Here is a 17,477-nt window from a genome sequence, read left to right on the forward strand (position 1 = left end):
TGTCTGGAGGCTGGTCCAGTAGGCCGGTGTATTTGCAGCCTCAGAGCATATTGACTTGGATAAATCCCCAGGGGCCAGGCTTGGACTTTGTAGCAGGGTGGGGAAGAAATAATCAGAAGCCCTTGTGGAGGCATTTGCTTCATCATTAGCCATGGTGACTGTAAGGGAAAGAGGGATAGTTGGGAAGGAAGGGGAGGGCAGGAGGGGGTGCAAACAATGAAATAGAGGGGAATGAGACAGGGAGAGGAGGGGTGGAAGAATGGTTACTGGAGAGATGGAAGTGGGAGAAATGTATGGCAAAGTGGGTGGGAGAGAGGGCTGAGTGGAGGAGAAATGCAGACTGGAAGGGAGAATGAGGGATGAGAAAGGGGGAAGAGATGGAAGAAGATGGTGATGCTGAAGATTCACAGGTCCACAGCTGGACAGTGCAGATCAGGAATCAGTGGTGGGGATTATTGAAGGAAACACTGTGGGAATATTTGTTTCTTCATTCTCCACTGGTGCCTGGAACGTGGCGAATGTTGTCCTGTTGTTTAAGAAGGGCAGCGAGGATGTGACAGGGATCAGTGGGGTTCAGGGAATCACTGGTTGACACTGGACTGGTCAGATGGGTGGAGTTGGGATGAGGTGGCCAAGGGATTGGAGACTGGTCATTGTGAGGGGATTGGAATGGATGTCTGGAGAACCGTAGCCCAGATAGAGGGTGGGAATACACTGGACACCTGCTGAATATGGGACGTTGTGTAGAGATTGGGCAGGGCTCTGATACGTCAGGTTATTGGGTGGTATTTGAAGTGTTTGGGCATCAGAGGGTGTTGGGGGACTTGGGCATCGGAGAATGGTGGTGGTTTGATGGGTCTTTGTGAAAATGTTGTATCGTGGGGTGATGAATAGGTTCAGGATTGGGGCAACACACTCAAAATGCTGGAGGAACAACAGGTCAGGCAGCATCTATGGGGAAGAGTAAACAGTCGACGTTTCGGGCCGGGACCCTTCCTCAGGGTTGGGTTTGATGGACTGTGGGTGGGGGGGGGGGGGGGTTGTGAGGAACTGTGGCTTGTGGAGATAGTGAGAGGGATGATTGAGCAGAGAGTGATGAAGTAACGGTCAAAGAGATGTTCTGGAGAGGTCAGAGAGGAAGACTGACAGATCAGAGGGAGGAGGAAGAGACTGGTGAGGAATGAGAGAGGAGAGGCAGGAACTGTGACAGGATGGAGAGGGAAGGTGGAGGGATGGTGGACCCCAGTTGTTGGACAGAGTAATAGAGGAAAGTGGGATGTACTGGGTGAGAAGCAGACGAACTGAGGAGACGGTGTGGTGGTGTCTGGGAGAGGGAGGGATGGAGTGTCTAGCAGGAGAAAGATGGAGTGAATGGCGAGAGTTGTGTCTGTGGGGTGGGGTAGATTTGAGTGGAGGGATTTCTGTGTCTCAGACAGGAGGGATGGATGGTAAAGAGTGAGGGATGGGATGTGTTATGAAAGAAGAGGGTTGACTAAAGAGGGAGGAGTGAATGACACGGACAGACTGTGTGGGGTTAGAGGTTTGAACTCGTGGGAACCCAGGAAGCAATGACTGGAGAACCTGGGCTGGGTTTGTCCACCACACGATCTGGTGTCAGTGGAGGAGATTGTCGAAGGGAATGTTCCTCTCCCTGTTCAATCCCTGAACTTCATTCTAACTCGGGCTGAGGACAATGACTGATGTTCAGGAGGGAGAGTCAGTGGAGGGAGACTGAGTGTGTCAGGGTCATTAAGTTAACCCTTCTCCCCCACCTCCTGTCCCAGTCTGACATCCGAATTTGACGATTACACTCTGCCAATCACTGTTAATTTCTTCATTTATTTTCCAGATCCGTCGAATTCCAAAGGGACCAGCCAGAAGCCGTCCTCTGGCCCAAAGGAAGAGACATGCTCAGGTATCAGGTCTTGTTTGATAGAGGGGTGTGTGGGGGTGTCTTCAGTCCAGTTTGGATCCCAGTCACACCCTGTGACACCACCCGCGATATTCAGGAGCAAATACAGTCACAGTGTTGGGAGAGGCCTCATTAAACCCTTCTCGTAGTTTGTGTAAATCTCTCAGACCCACCTCTGTACAGGTGTGTACAGCTCCTCATTCCGCACCTACCTCACTCCACTCCGCCTTCCCTCTCTGACAGTCTGTGTGTCTCATCTCCGAGGGTCACTGATGCTCAGCATTAGACCCGGACAGTCTACCTCCCTGTTCACCCTCTGCCAAAGTCAGCTTACCCCAGCCCCTTCCCACTCCACTTCATCCCCTACCCCCTCTCCCTCACCCGAGGTTTGTGCAGATGTCATGGTCTTGCATTCTCTGGAGTCGATGAGCCTGTTTCACCGACCTCACCCCCACCACCACCCTCACACTGGGGGTTTGCTCCCTCTGGACCTGCTCCGGCAAAGGTCTGACTGAGGACTTCTCTCAATCTTCCAGTGAAGGGGCTCCCGTCAAAGGACGAGTGTGAGGAGATGATCAACAGTGCCCAAGTGTTCATCCTTGGGAAGAACAACCTGGGAAACCCCGAGGAGCAAGAGGCCTACCTCCGTCAGGTGAGAGATGTAGTCCACATTTATTCCCAGGCTGGAGATTGTGGTTCATGTGGCTTTGGTCATTCCTGTTCAATGAGCAGTGACTGTCCCTTCCCGATAAACGGTGAATGACTCAACCCAGAAACGGTGACACCTGAGTCACCGGCAACTCTCTGTTTTCCATCACCACCCAACGTAAGAGATAAGAGCAGAATTAGGCCTTTGACCCCGTCACGTCTCCCCTCAACCCCTTTCTCACGCTTTCTCTCCATAACCCTAACCCTCTTATTGATGAAGAAGCTATCGATCTCTGTCATAAATACACCAAGTGACTTGGCTCCACCACCAACTGTGGCAAAAAATTCCACAAACTCACCACCCTTCGGCTCAAGAATTCCCTCCTCATCTCAGTTTCAGAGAGACGTCCCTTTCCTGAGAGGTGTGTCCTTGGATCCGGGAGTCCCTCACTCACATCAAAACCCTTTACACATCCGCCCCATCCAGGCCTTTCAATATCCGGTAGTATCAGTGAGATTTCCCCACCCCCCCACCCCCCATCTTCTGAACTCCAGCCCAGAGACCTCAAACACGCCTCGTAAGTTAACCCTTTCATTCCTGGGATTAATCTCCCCAACTCCCTGTCACCGCTCCACATTTACAAAGTTTGCCCTTCCCCATTTATCCTTGCTCTGTTCCCAGACGTCACTGAGTTTCAAAGTTCAAAGTAAGTTTATGATCAAAGTACTGTACGTCTTTGTCACCCTCTGAGATTTGTTTTCTTCTGGGCATACTCAATAAATCTACGGGATAATAACAGAATCAGTGAAAGTCTGCCCAACTAGGGTGTTCAACCATAGTGCAGAACTCAACAAACTGCAAATATAAAAAGAAGAAATAATAACAATAATAAATAAATATCAGAAACATGAGGTGAAGAGTGAGTCCTTGAAGGTGAGTCCATTGTTTGTGGGAGCGTTTCAATGATGGAGCAAGTGAAGTTATCCCCTTTGGTTCACGCGTCTGATGTTTGAGGGGTAATAACTGTTCCTGAACCTGGTGGTGTGAGTTCTGAGGCTTCTGTACCACCTTCCTGATGGCAGCAGTGAGAAGAGAGCATGTTTTGGGTGGTGGGGGCCCCGGCACATTTACAATGAACTGACGATATCTGCTTGGCACCAGTGCCAGTATGACATCAACCATTTGGGGTGGAGGGGGTAGGGGGTCATCACTTTCTGATTTCCTGCTGAGTGATGGCATCATGTGAGCTGAAGGTTTTCCACTGATGAGAAGTAAAAGACTTACCCAGTTTTACAAGAAAGTTTGCATCCCACTTTGTGTATCAGGGAACAGGATTTCACTAGTTTGTGTAAGGGTGAGGGGGGGGGAAGATTTGAGTTTCCAGTAATGAGGCAGAAAGGGTGAAAATACCCAACAGGTCAGACAGCGCCGTGGAAGGAGAAACAGAGATAAATTTTCAGCCTGGATACTCTCCGTCAGAACGAGCTAGGGGAGGGAGAAGCAGGAGTTGTTGCAGTTTGTGAAACGGGAATACACTGCACGAGGGAATCGGTTCCACACGGCCATGAGGAGGTGGGTTTATGTGTGGTAGGTAAGGGAATTCACCTGGCTTTGGTGGATGGTGACGGTACTTTCCTGATCTGAGGGATCCCCTGGTCCGAGGAGAATGAGAGGATGGGGTGGGTATCATTTCTCAGAACTCGGGAAATCCGAGAGATTTGTGGGGAAGCCGATTTCTCCCAGTGTGGGTTCCACTTGCCCTCCCCTTTCTTCCCCTGGTGTTTAGGTGGAGGGGATACTGTGGGGAGTCATTTAGTTTGGGAGAGCAGATTCTCTGGTTGTCTCGTACAGTAATACAGGACTGATACAAGCCCTTACATGTCAACCATGCTGTGCACCAGTTAGACCCAATTTTCTGAGTTCAGCCCATATTCCTCCAAGCCGCACCTTTCCATGTATCTATCCGAGTGTTAGAGTGGTCCTATTGTACCTGCCTCAGTGACTTACTCTGGCAGCTTCTTCCATATACTCACCACTGTCTGTGACCCTCTAATCCCTTTTCAATCTTCCCCTCTCACCCTAAATCTATGTCTCTAGTTTTGGACTCCTCTACCCTGGGGAAAAGATCCTTATGTTTACCTTGCATCATTTTAAGGACTGAAATTGTCCTCCCCCACCAAATTTCCTAAACTCCAAGGAAGAGTCAACCTGTCTAACCATTCTCCATATCCAAGACGCTCGTCCTGGCATAATCCTTGTAAATCTTTTCTGCACTCTTCTCAGTTTAATCACGTTTCCTATAACAGAGTGACCAAAACTGTACATGGTACTCTAAGTGCTGCCTCAACAATGACTCGTATACTGTAAATAAGACCATAACATATAGGAGCAGAATTAGGCCATTTGGCCCATCAAGTTTGTTCCACCATTTTATTATGGCTGATCCATTTTCCCTCTCAGCCCCAATCTCCTGCCTTCTCTCAGTATTCCTTCATGCCCTGACTAATCAAGAATCTATCAACCTCTGTCTTAAATATATCCTGTGGCAACAGATTCCACAGATTCACCACTCTCTGGCTAAAGAAATTCCTTCTCATCTCCGTTCTAAAAGGATGCACCTTTATTCCAAGGCTGTGTCCTCTGGTCTTAGTCTTATCCTCTCTACGTCCAGTAAATCGAGGCCTTTCAGCGTTCAATAGCTTTCAGTGAGTCATCCCTTATTCTTCTGAATTCCAGTGAGTAAAAACCCAGGTCCATCAAACGCTCCTCATACGAAAAGCCTTTCAACCCCAGAATCATTTTCGTGAACCTTCTTTGAACCCTCTCCAACGTCAGCACATCGTTTCTTAGATAAGGTGGTTAAGAAGGCTTATGGAGTGCTTGGGTTGAAAAGTCAGGAGGTTATGTTGCAACTTGATAAAACTTTGCTTCGGCCACACAGTTCCAGTTGCCCCACTGTAGGAAGGATGTTGAGGATCTGGAGAGGGTGCTGAAGACGTTTACCAGGATGCTGTCTGGTTTAGAGGGATGTGCTAACAGGAGAGGCTGGATAAACTTGGGTTGAAATGTCTAATACCAGAGGGCATGCATTGAAGGAGAGAGTGGGTAGGTTCAAGGGGAATGTGAGGCATAAGGTTTTTACTCAGAGTGCAGTGGATGCCTGGAATGTGCTGTCTGGTATGGTGGCAGAGGCAAATACACTAGAGGCTGCTGAGAGACTTTTGGATAGGCACGTGGATGTGAGGAGGATGGAGTGGGTAGGAGTGATTAGTGTTCGATTTGCTTAGCTGATCCGGCACAACATTGTGGGCCAAATGGCCTGTTCTCCTGTTCTGTTCTATGTTTTATAAGGGGTTGAAAGCTGCTCACAGTTCTCTAAGTGAAACTTAGTCCTCTTGAAATGAATACTAACATCACATTTGCCTTCCTCGCTAACGACTCAATCCACAAATTAACAACCTTTCAGGAATTCTGCATGAGGACTCTCATGTCCCTTTGCACTTCAGATGTTTGAATTTTCTCTCCATTCAGAAAATAGTCTATTCTTTTATTTCTTCTACCAAAGTGCATGACCATACAATTTCCAACACAATTCTATCTGCCACTTCTTTGCCCATTTTCCTAATCTAAGTCCTTCTCTAGCCTCTCTACTTCCTCAAAACTACCTGCCCCTCCACCTCTCTTTGTATTGCTGCAAACGTGGCCTCAAAGCGATGAATTCCATCATCCAAGTCATTGACATATAACATAGAAAGTATAGTCCCAACACAGACCCCTGTGGAACACCACTGGTCAACGGCAGCCGAGCAGAAAAGACTCCCTTTATTCCCACTCTTTGTCTCCTGACAGTCAGCCAATGCTTTAACCATGCCAGAATCTTCCCCATAATACCATGGGCTCATAGCTTCACGTGGCACCTTGAAAATCCAAGTGCACAGGATCAAGCAACTCTCCTTTATCTGTCCAGCTTGTTGTTTCTTCAAGGAATTCCAATGGATTTATCAGGCAAGATTTTCCTTAAGGGCAGCCATGATTTTCTTTATATATTCTTTCATAATCCAACCCACTTCCTGTGGGTCAAGATATAAGTGGCTCTGCTAATCTATACGGGGACCTACTTTCTCACTGGCCACTCTTTTACTCCTTTAGTTCTAACTGCTACATCCATTTTATACACACTTTTCCTACTGATTTCCCTATTTAGAGTATTGTAAATGTATGTATAGTCTTCAGGGATTCAGTCTTCCCTGATCTCCCATGCCCAATATCTACCATCAGCCCGGATTTCCCTAAACGTGCCAAGTTTATCCTTCATCCTGATAGGAACATGTCGGAACTAGACTCTTGATATCTTACTCTTGCCGTTCATTCCTTTCGCTTCAAACAGTCTCACACTTTCAACACTATCTTAAAACGAATAGAATTATGCTCACTGGAGCCAAACTACTCTGTGACTGTCAAGATAGTGATTTGCCCTGCCTTGTTTAGTTCTGGTCAACTCATTGCAGGAAGGATGTAGACGCTGTTGAGAGGATGTAGAGAAGATGCACCAGGATTCTGTCTGGACTAGAGAACGTGTCATCTTAGTGTAGTTTGAGCGAGCTGGGGCTTTTCTCTTTAGAGCGAAGGAGGATGAGAGGTGACTTCCTACAGGTGACAAGATGATAAGAGACATTGATTGAATCAGAGACCTTTACTCAGGGCAGAAATGGTGATTGGAGGAAAGTATAGGGGGGTGTCAGAGCTAAGTTTTTTTGCACAGAGAATGGTGGGTACATTAGATACTCTGCCAGGGGCTGGGGCATTGGATACTCTGCCGGGGGTGGTGGTAGAGGCAGAATCAATGGAGGGCTATGTGAGAGGGAAGGGTAAGATTGATCTTGGAGTAGGTTAAAAGGTCAGCACAACATTGTGGGCCGAAGGGCCTGTACTGTGTTGTACTGCTCTATGATACCCCAGACGGGGTCCAGTACTGCAGCCTCAGGACACAGACTCTCTTTTCTTTACTCAGAAAACTTCCCTGGACACCTTTCACAAACTCTACATCATCCAGACTAACATTTTGGGCGACTCAGTCAGTGCTGGGGAAATTAAAATCAGCAACTAATACAACCCTGTTATTCTGAGCAATTCCTATGCACACCTGATCCTGAAGTTCCAGCTGACTATTGGGGGGGGGGGCAGTCTGTAATACAGCCCCACTAGAGTGACCTTTCCCTTCTAGTTCCAACTTCTACCCACGTGACCACACTTGATGATTGCCCAACAATGTCATCTCGAAGCACTTTTGTTACTAACTCCACTATCACAAAGACAAGTCTCCCTCCTTGCCTACCTGTATCTCTGTCATGCCTGTAGCATCTGTATCCTGGAGCACTGGGCTGTCAGTTCCTGCCCTTCTCTCAGTCATTTTGTTTATTTAGCCATGGTATTACAGGAAGGGTACGAGCATGGATAAAAGATTAGCTAATAGGCAGAAGGTAAAGAGTGGGAATTAGGGTGGGCCTGTTCTGGTTGGTTGCCAGTGACCAGTGGAGTGCTGCAGGGGTCAATGTTGGGATCGCTTCTTTTCTTGTTACATGTCAACGATTTGGATGAAGGAATTGATAGTTTTGTGGAAGATACAAAGATTGGTGGAGGGGGGTAGTGTGGAGGAAGTGAGGTGGGGGTGGGGGAGTGGTTGCTGCAGAAGGAGTTGGACAGATTAGGTGAATGGGCAAAGAAGTTGCAGGTGGAATATAATGTAGGGAAGTGCACGGTCATGCACATTGGCAGAAGGAATGAAAGCATGGACTATTTATTAAATGGGGAGGAAATTGAAAACTCAGTGACTTGGGAAACCTCCTGCAGGATTCCCCAGAGGTTAACTTGCAAGTTGAGTCGGTGGTAAGGAAGGCAAATGCAATGTTAGAATTCATTTCAAGAGGACAAGAATGCAAAAGCAAGGATGTAACGCTGAGGTTTTATAAGACATTGGTCAGACTACACAGAGTATTGGAAACAGTTCTGGGCCCCTTATCCAAGAAAAGGTGTGCTGCCATTGGAGAGGACCTAGAGAGGTTCACAAGATTGATATCAGGAATGAAAGGGATAACACTTTGAGGTGTGTTTGATGTCTCTGGACCTGTACTCACTGGAGTTCAAAAGAATGAGCAGAGAATCTCATCAAAACCCGTAGAATATTGAAAAGCCTAGATAGAGTGGATGTGGAGAGGATGTTTCCTATCGTGGGGAGTGTAGGACAAGAGAGCACAGCCTCACATAGTCCATTCAGAAAAGAAAACAGGAAAAATGTCTTTAGCCAGAGGGTGGTGAATCTGTGGAGGCTAAGTCATTGAGTATATTTACGGAGGAGGTTGATAGGTTCTTGACGATGCAGAACGTCAAAGGTAATGGAAAGAAGGCAGGAGAATGGGGTTGAGAGGGATGATAAATTAGCCACGATGGAATGGCAAAGCAGACTCAAGGGACTAAAATTCCCAACTCTGCTCCAATGTCTTATGGTTCCGGAGCCTAATGGTTGTAGAGTAATAACTGTTCCTGAAACTGGTGGTATGGGACAAAACGCTCCTGTAACTCCTTACCGGCGGCAGCAGTGAGAAGCGGCCTGGCCTGGATTGTGAGGCTCCTTGATGGTGGATGCTGCTGTCTTGTGGCAGTGCTTCCTGTAGATGTGCTCGAAGATGGGGAGAGCTTTTCCTGTGATGGACCAGGCTGTATTCAACACTTGTCACAGACTTTTCCATTTCTGGGCATTTACCCCATGACCACCGGCTATTCAGAGACCCACCCCACCAGTCTAGTTTAGACCTCCTGTGTTAGTTTCCCTGCAAAGATATTGGTTTCTCTCGGGTCCAAGTTCAACCCGTTCTCTTGTACAGTTTGTGTCTGTCCCAGAAGAGATCCAGGAACCTGAATCCCTACTGAGTGTACAAGCCGCAGAGCCACAAAGTCATCTGACCTACCTTTCTGTTTCAGTCCTCACTGGCAGAGTAAACCAGAGATCATTACCCTCGAGATCCTCCTCCTTCCCCAACACCCTCTGCTCATTCCACAGGATCTCATTCCTTCTTCTACAAACTGTATGTCGTCGGTAACAGCTTGTACAGTGACCTCTGGTTGTTTGCCATAACACTGTAAGACATAGGAGCAGAAATAGCTATTCGGCCCATCGAGTCTGCTCAGCCATTCCATCATGGCTAGTTTATTCTCCCTCTCAACCCCATTCTCCTGCCATCTCCCCGTAGACCTTTGATGACCTTACTAATCAAGAGCCGATCAATCTCTACTTTAAATGTACCCAGTGATCCAGCCTCCACAGCCGTCTGTGTCAATGAATTACACAGGTTCACCACCCTCTGGCTAAAGACATTGCTCCTTCTGTCTGTTCGAAAGGGACGTCCTTGTATTCTTAGACTATGCTCTCTGGTCGTAGCCTTCCCCACTACAGGAAATATCCTCTCTACATCTACTCTATCTGGGTCTTTCAATATTCGATCGGTTTCAATGAGATCCTCCCTCATTCTTTTAAACTCCAGAGGGTACCAGCCCAGAAACATCAGATGTTCCTTGTACATTAACCCTTCCATTCCTGAGATAATTCTTGTAAACTTCCTCTGGATCTTTTCCAATCCCAGTACTTCCTTTCTGAGATAAGGGGCCCAAACTGCTCCCAATACTCCAAGTGCTGTCTGACCATCCCCTTATAAAGCCTCAGCATTACATCCTTGATTTAATAATCTAGTCCACTTAAAATGAATGCTAATGATTGCCTGACCCTTCAAGAATATTCCTCAGCTCTCAGAGACATCCCTGACCCTGACACCTAGGAGACGACACACCATTCCGTCATCTCTCCTCTGGTCACAGAATCTCCTGCCTGCTCCCCTCTTCACTACTGAGTCTCCCATCACTCCCGTCCTGTCTGACTGCAATCTTTCCCTCTGAGACTCAGAGCCTTTCACAGTGCTGCTGCTGGTCCCTGCAAGAACATCTCTCGACAGTATTCATAGAGGTGTAGCTGTTAGTGAGGGGAATGGCCACAGGGGAACTGCTGACTCCCTTTACTTTTCCCAGTGGTCACGGAACCTGCACCTTGTGTGTGACCAGGTCAGTGAGTATCACATCTGGTGTTCTCAGCTTCCGGATGATGCAGAGTACCTCCATTTCTTTGACCTGGTCTGTCAGGAGCTGCAGCCGGGTGCACCTCTTGTCATTGTAGTCATCAGGAAGACCGTGTGGTTCCCTGACCCTTACCCCTTGCAGGAGGAGCACTCCACTGCCCTGACGACCACTTTGCCTCAACCACGTCGGGTACAGTGGAAAAAGTAAAACCTCACCTGTCCCTCCTCACTGATGCTGATCAAGAGATCTGCTCTCACTCCATCAGCCTCATCGTGCCACTACACTCTGGCTGCTCCGCTTGACCCTCACCTCTCCTCACTGCTGCCCTCGGAAAGGAGGTACCAGAGTGTAGGTCACACACCACCAGGTTCAGGAATAGTTATTACCCTCCAACCATCAGAGTCCTGAACCAATGTGGATAACTTCACTCAGCTCAACACTGAACTGATTCCACAACGTATGGACTCACTTTCAAGGACTCTTCACAACTCGTGTCTCAGTATTATTTATTTACATTTTTTATTTGCACTGATTGTCATTTACAATTCATTGTCAGTCTGTGTGTAGTTTTTCATTAATTCTTTTGTATTTTGCTGTTTTACTCTGAATTGCATCAAGAAAATGAATCTCAGGGTTGTATATGGTGACATATCCCTACTTTGAGAATAAATTTACTTTGAACATTGATCTTTTATGCCCTTTGTTGTGGCAACTGTGTTAACCAGAAACAGCTTTTTCTTAAGTTGCTCCCCTCACCTGGTCTGGCTGCTGGGGAGGGAGTGAACAGGATTCCACTCGACGTGTTGGGGAGCGGGTGGGGGCGATTTCCCACACTGTCCAGACAAACCGATTTGCATGTTTGTGAGGAAGAGGGTTCCCCTGGTGTGGGGGAAAATGATTCCTGTGGGTGGGGGTGAGGGGCGGATGGTTATTTTACACGAATGGGAATTGTCTGATTTGGAAGGAATGGAGTTTTCCTGGTGTAGTTCTTGGTGTGGGGGAGAAGGGAATCTCCTGGTGGTAAGTGATGGATTCTGTAGGTGATGAGGGGAGGATCTCTCTGCTGTCCTGACCCCCCACACGGTGCGGTCTAACTGTGTTTCTTCACCATTGACACCCCTGTCCACAGGTGCGTGAGATGCTGATCGAACAGCTCCCCTGCAAGCACGTCCTGTCCAAGAGTGAACACGACAATGGGGGAGGGAAGTGAGAAGGAAGGTGTCAGATTGTGATCTTCCAACGTATCACAGGCTGATGGACGGTGGTGATGTGTGTGAGGTGTTCGTGGGGTGTGGAGTGGGGCACGAGGTGGTGGTTGTTGTGGGGTGTGTGGGAAGATGGTGGGAAATCTAAATGTCAGTGAAATATCTGCATGAGCATGTATCTGGTTGTTCTTCTGTCATCTCTGTAGCTTATTAGCAAACAAGTTACTCTTCTGTTAGTTACTGATTTGAATTATTTCTCAATTTAATGTAATAATGGCTTTAATCCAAGTAATGAAAGACACATTTGTGTTCCTGTAATGTGGCTCCAATTATTTCTGCATTTCTTATGCATCCAATGATATTGTGTTACTGGAGGATGTACCTCTGTTTTACTTCTACATTGATCAGTTATTAAAATTAATACAATAAAGACATTTAATTATTTTTTAAACCGTCAACTTTGGATAAGGCATTTTTAATTTGGAAAACCAAGGGAATAACTTTTTCAGATTTGTTTTTAGGTGATTGTTTAATGTCGTTTTCTCAGTTAGTGGATAAATATGATTTATCTAAAGTACACTTTTTTAGATATTTACAAATTAGGAATTTTTTTACGTGGCCTGCTGCCAAATTATCCCTCTGCTTATCCACCTAATATGCAGATGTTCGCCTTCAGCTTAAACTACTTCAATAAGGGCTGATAGCTGTAATTTATAAACGGCTATTGAATTTACGAATTATATCTAATGATAAAATTAAACGTGCTGAGGAATTGAAATCTCGAGTCATTTTCAGATAATCATTGGAGTAAATTTTTTTATTTGGTTAATAACTCATCTATTTGTGCCCACCATTCTTTGGTACAGTTCAAGGTAGTGAATCGGGCCCATATGTCAAAGGATAAACTAGCACGTATTTTTTCCAACATCATTCCTATTTGTGACAGATGTAATATTCAGGTGGCCACTTTAACTCATATGTGTTGGTCTTGCATAAAGCTAGACAGTTTTTGGAAAGATGTTTTAAAAACGTTATCAAAAGTCTTGGATCTGGACCTGCAATCTAATGTACTTATGGTAATCTTTGAGATTATCCCATCAGAAGCAGGAAATATTTCTGTTTCCACTCAACCTATGATAGCTTTTTCAACTTTATGGGCTAGGAGAGCCATTTTAATGAATTGGAAGGATTCTAAATCCACCTGCTGTCTTTTATTGGCTTTCCTCCATTATGTCCTGTTAAAGTTTAGAGAAAATAAGAAGTCGGACATTTGATACATCCTTTAAATTTGAGCAAATCTGGAGACCTTCTATTCAATATTTTCATTTGATTTGATTTAATACTCTTCCAATTTATTTTTTGAAGTTTTAGATTTGATCAGAAAGTCTTTCTTCCTTTTTTTTGGTCGTATCCTCAGAATGGACTGCCCAGTCCCTTTTTTTTCTCTTTTATGTTTAGTGTAGTGGTTTTTTTTCCTTTTTCAATCAATAATTTAAAGTTTTCTTTTCTTTCTTCATGAACTGATAAGAGAATTAGTTGTCTTCTTTTTTATTATATATTACATACTAGCTTATCACTATGTATGATTTTGATAATGTCTATTTCTCTTTCTGTATTATTATCGATATACATATTTGAGATCATTCTCCTCCTGTCTGTATCTATGCTCATTTTAAATCAATAAAAAGATTGACAAAGAAAGAAGAAGAAAGTCACAACATTCATACACATGTTGCCAGATAACTTGCTGACAAAGGAGACCAACCTGCACAGATGACAGCGGTGATGTTGGTGACAGTGAGGGTAGTCTAAGGTTACCAGAAAGCATAGGAGTAGAATTAGGCCACTCGACCCATCAGTTCTGCTCTCCCATTGCATCATGGCTGATTTGTTATGCCTCTCATCCCCATTCTCCTGCCTTCTCCCCGTAACCTTACTAATCAAGAACCTATCAACCTCCATTTTAAATAAACCAAATGACTTGTCCTCCACAGGCACCTGTAGCAATGAATTCCCCAGATTCGTCACCCTCTGGATAAACAAAATCCTCCTCGTATCTGTCCCAAAGAGATATCTATTTCTTCTGAGGCTGTGGCCTCTGGTCCTAGACTCCCCAAATATAAGAAACATCCTCTCCATGTCCACTCGATCTAGGTCTTTCAATATTTGATTGATTTCAATTAGATCCCCCCCCCCATTCTTCTAAACTCCAGCCAGTGAGAGACCACAACCATGAAACACTCCTCATACGGTACCCCTTTCATTCCCAAGATTATCCATATGCCGGTGTGTCCTCAGATGGACATCTTTATTGTCCGCAACTCCACCAATTTATACATCATGAACAAAAATACAGAAGTATAGAATAAACAGAAGAACAGTACAGCAAAGTACAGCCCCTTCAGCGCCCCTATCTGCTAACTGTTTAACTTACTCCAGGATCAATCTAACCCTTCCTTCTGACAAGTCCTGCACCGTTCCATCTCCTATGTGCCTATCTAAGAGTTTCTTAAATGTCCCTAATGTATTTGCCTCTACCACCACCCCCGGCAGTGTGTTCCGTACACCAACCACTCTGTGTGTAAAGAAAAACTTACCTTCCCCCCTTATACTTTCCTCCAGTCACTTTAAAATTCTGCCCCCATGTGTTGTCCATTTCTGCCCTGGGAAAAGTGTCTTTGGCTGTCCACTCGATCTGTGCCTCTTCTCATCTTATTCACTTTAGCAATTCACCTCTCATCCTCCTTCACTCCAGAGAGAAAAGCCCTAGCTCCCTCAACCTTTCCTCAGAAGAAATGCTTTCTAATCCCGGCAGCATCCTGGTAAATCTCCTCTGCACCCTCTCTAAAGTTTCCTCACCCTTCCTATTGTAATGCCCTGGTACACATCTTTACTGTGATGCTGTAGGTAATTCGTTTCACCGCTCTGTAAGAGGGTCTGTTCTGCTTTCGGCCTGTCTGGGTTATTGTTGAAGATGAGGGACGATGTGGGATATGTGCCATCCAGTCAGCGGGAGGTTTTCTTGCTGAGGGACAATAAGGTTGGTCTTGGGCTTCTGTTCGAGAGGAGATGAAAAGAGAGAAGATACTTCGGAGAACCGGTTATAGCATACGATCGGTTTGAACATAGAACATAGAAATTTACAGCACATTACAGGCCATTCGGCCCACAATGTTGTGCTGACCACGTAACCTACTGTAGAGACTGCTTCGAATTTCCCTAGCGCATAGCCCTCTATTTTTATAAGCTCTATGTACCTGTCTAAGAGGCTCTTAAAAGACCAACCTCCACCACCTCCACCTCCGCCTCCACCACCGTCGCTGGCAGTGCATTCCATGCACCCACCACTCTCTGTGTGAAAAACTTAATCCTGACATCCCCTCGGTACCTACTTCCATGCACCTTAAATCTATAGCCCCCATGTTAGCCATTTCAGCCCTGGGAAAAAGCCTCTGGCTATCCACATGACCAATAATCCTCATCATCTAATACACCTCTATCTGGTCACCTCTCATCCTCCGTCGCTCCAAGGAGAAAAGGCCCAGCACACTCAACCTATTCTCATAAAGTACTCCCTCCCATCCTTGTAAATCTCCTCTGCACTCTCTCTATATCGAGCGAGATGGATTGGAGTGACATTCGGAAGGTGGTGTGGCCTTTCACGTGAACCGAGGGCCCAGCGCGTGACTGACAGAGAAGTTCAAGGTGAGCTCCAACTTGTGCATATTTGACTGTTTGATTAGAATGGGCCCTTTTCTTTTTGTTATTCTTTACGAACCCTTCAATTAAGATTCAGGAATAGAATTCCTTTAATCGTATGCAGTGTACTGTCTGTTGTTTTGTGGCATTAATTTGTGACAGGGTAACAACTGACACAGCATCCACACAAACCGAGGTTTGAGGTGGGATCAAGCACGCCTCAATCTCACGAGTTTGGTGGGGCTGGAGGTCGTCTTCCCTACACTTACACAGCCAAGGATACCGGGGTGTTCCATTGTGGGGTATCGTCCGGGATCGATTTCATTGGATGCAGTGTGATTGCCCTGAGCGTTGATCCAGTGGGTTGTGTGTTTAAGTCTGTGTTAAGCTATAGTCCGGGAAAGTGATTACGATACGTGGTTATGGATGCTGCAGGGATGGAGCGGAGGTTTGATAAAATGGCGGCAAAGTCACACCAGCACTGACATAACGGCAGTAGAACTGCCTGGTACTATTGAGGCGCTGGGACAGGGGGACCAGAGGTTGTCCCTACTTCCCGGGAGGAGGGAACTGAAGGTGAGTGTGCGGAATCAGAAGCCGAGTTTTCTGTAGCTGGTGACAGAGACTTTGAAGACAAGTTGCTCTCGTTTCTGCGGAGCGAGGGGAAGGAGTGGTCTGATGTAGAAGGTCCAATGATTCCTCCAGCGAGGGCTGAGCATTCTGAGTTGGTAGCGGCCCTTACCTCCCTGGGGAATAAATGGCAGAATGCCCAGGTTCAAAGACCCAGCTATCGTAGGCTCAGCCTGTTCTCAGAAATGAAGCCCCACCCCTAAAGGTGAAGAGGAGTTTGAGTGGCAATGCCCTGACGATGAAAAAGACAGCGACTGGTTGAAAGTTTGACGGAGCCGGCTGTTGTAGTGAGATATGCAAAGACACAGAACCCCTTTGCTACCTCTGTGGCCCACATGCAAACGCTAGAAAAGGTGTTTGGCGCGATGGGAAGCCCAATGGATCTTATTACGGGGTTTCAGAGCATGTTTCAGGAGAAGGGGGAGAAACTTTCTGCCTACACTTTGGGCTGGAGAGGCAGATAAATTGCTTGCGGAGTAGTGGGCAATTCAAACGGCTGAGGTGAATCAGTTAAGAATGGACCAAGTGGTGAAAGGTGCCCATTCACCAGACCTGATCACTTGGGGTCTCCGACTGTCTCGTAAGACGCGACCCTCCCCTCCCTCGATTGTCGAGCTGATCAGAGAAGTAAGAGAGGAGGAGAATGTGATGTTGACGTGGGAGGCCTCCGTCCGCAGGGTACAGACCTCAGTAGTGGTCCCCTTGGCTGAGGTGACCACTGATAACCCACCCGGGGAGTGGTGAAGGAGCTCGTGGCAGAGTTTAGGACTGAGATGTCCCGGTTGTTACAGACCTCAGTAGTGGTCCCCTTGGCTGAGGTGACCACTGATAGCCCACCCAGGGGGTGGCAGAGTTTAGGACTGAGATGTCCCGGTTGTCATTAGAGGGTGCACCCCTTTCCCCCGTATGATAGAGCTGACGGGGAGACGGAACCCCTAAGGGGACGGACCACGCAGAGGGCTGCTAGTGGCCGGGGTGCCGCAAGAAGGGGAGCGGCCAGTGTTGTCTGTTATAACTGTGGTGAAGAGGGACACTTCAGGCGGGAGTGTGAATGACGGGAAACCCCTCGGAGAGTGAGCCCCCGGGTTTCTAAGCAGAGACCCAGTGAGGGAATGGCCTGGCATCTCGGGGGAAACACGTTCCCAGCAATATATCAAGGAACCTCCTAAAGCTAAATCCCTATTCCTGAAGGCTTAGTGGGGCCAAGCTCCAGTGTATCGCTACGGATAGAGGGTATTTATGCTGGAGCCACACTTGC

At 46.7% G+C, this 17,477-nt stretch overlaps 1 long non-coding RNA gene across 1 annotated transcript; it reads left to right on the forward strand.

Moving 5' to 3' along the window:
* The first annotated feature begins 1,862 nt into the window (after positions 1-1,862).
* On the forward strand, positions 1,863-12,079 carry LOC140722195 (uncharacterized). Its single transcript, XR_012097555.1, has 3 exons — positions 1,863-1,915; positions 2,449-2,564; positions 11,815-12,079. It is a non-coding gene; the product is annotated as an uncharacterized lncRNA (long non-coding RNA).
* Positions 12,080-17,477: the final 5,398 nt, after the last annotated feature.

The sequence above is a fragment of the Hemitrygon akajei genome, unplaced genomic scaffold (genome assembly GCF_048418815.1).
Source record: "Hemitrygon akajei unplaced genomic scaffold, sHemAka1.3 Scf000072, whole genome shotgun sequence".
Classification (NCBI taxonomy): domain Eukaryota; kingdom Metazoa; phylum Chordata; class Chondrichthyes; order Myliobatiformes; family Dasyatidae; genus Hemitrygon; species Hemitrygon akajei.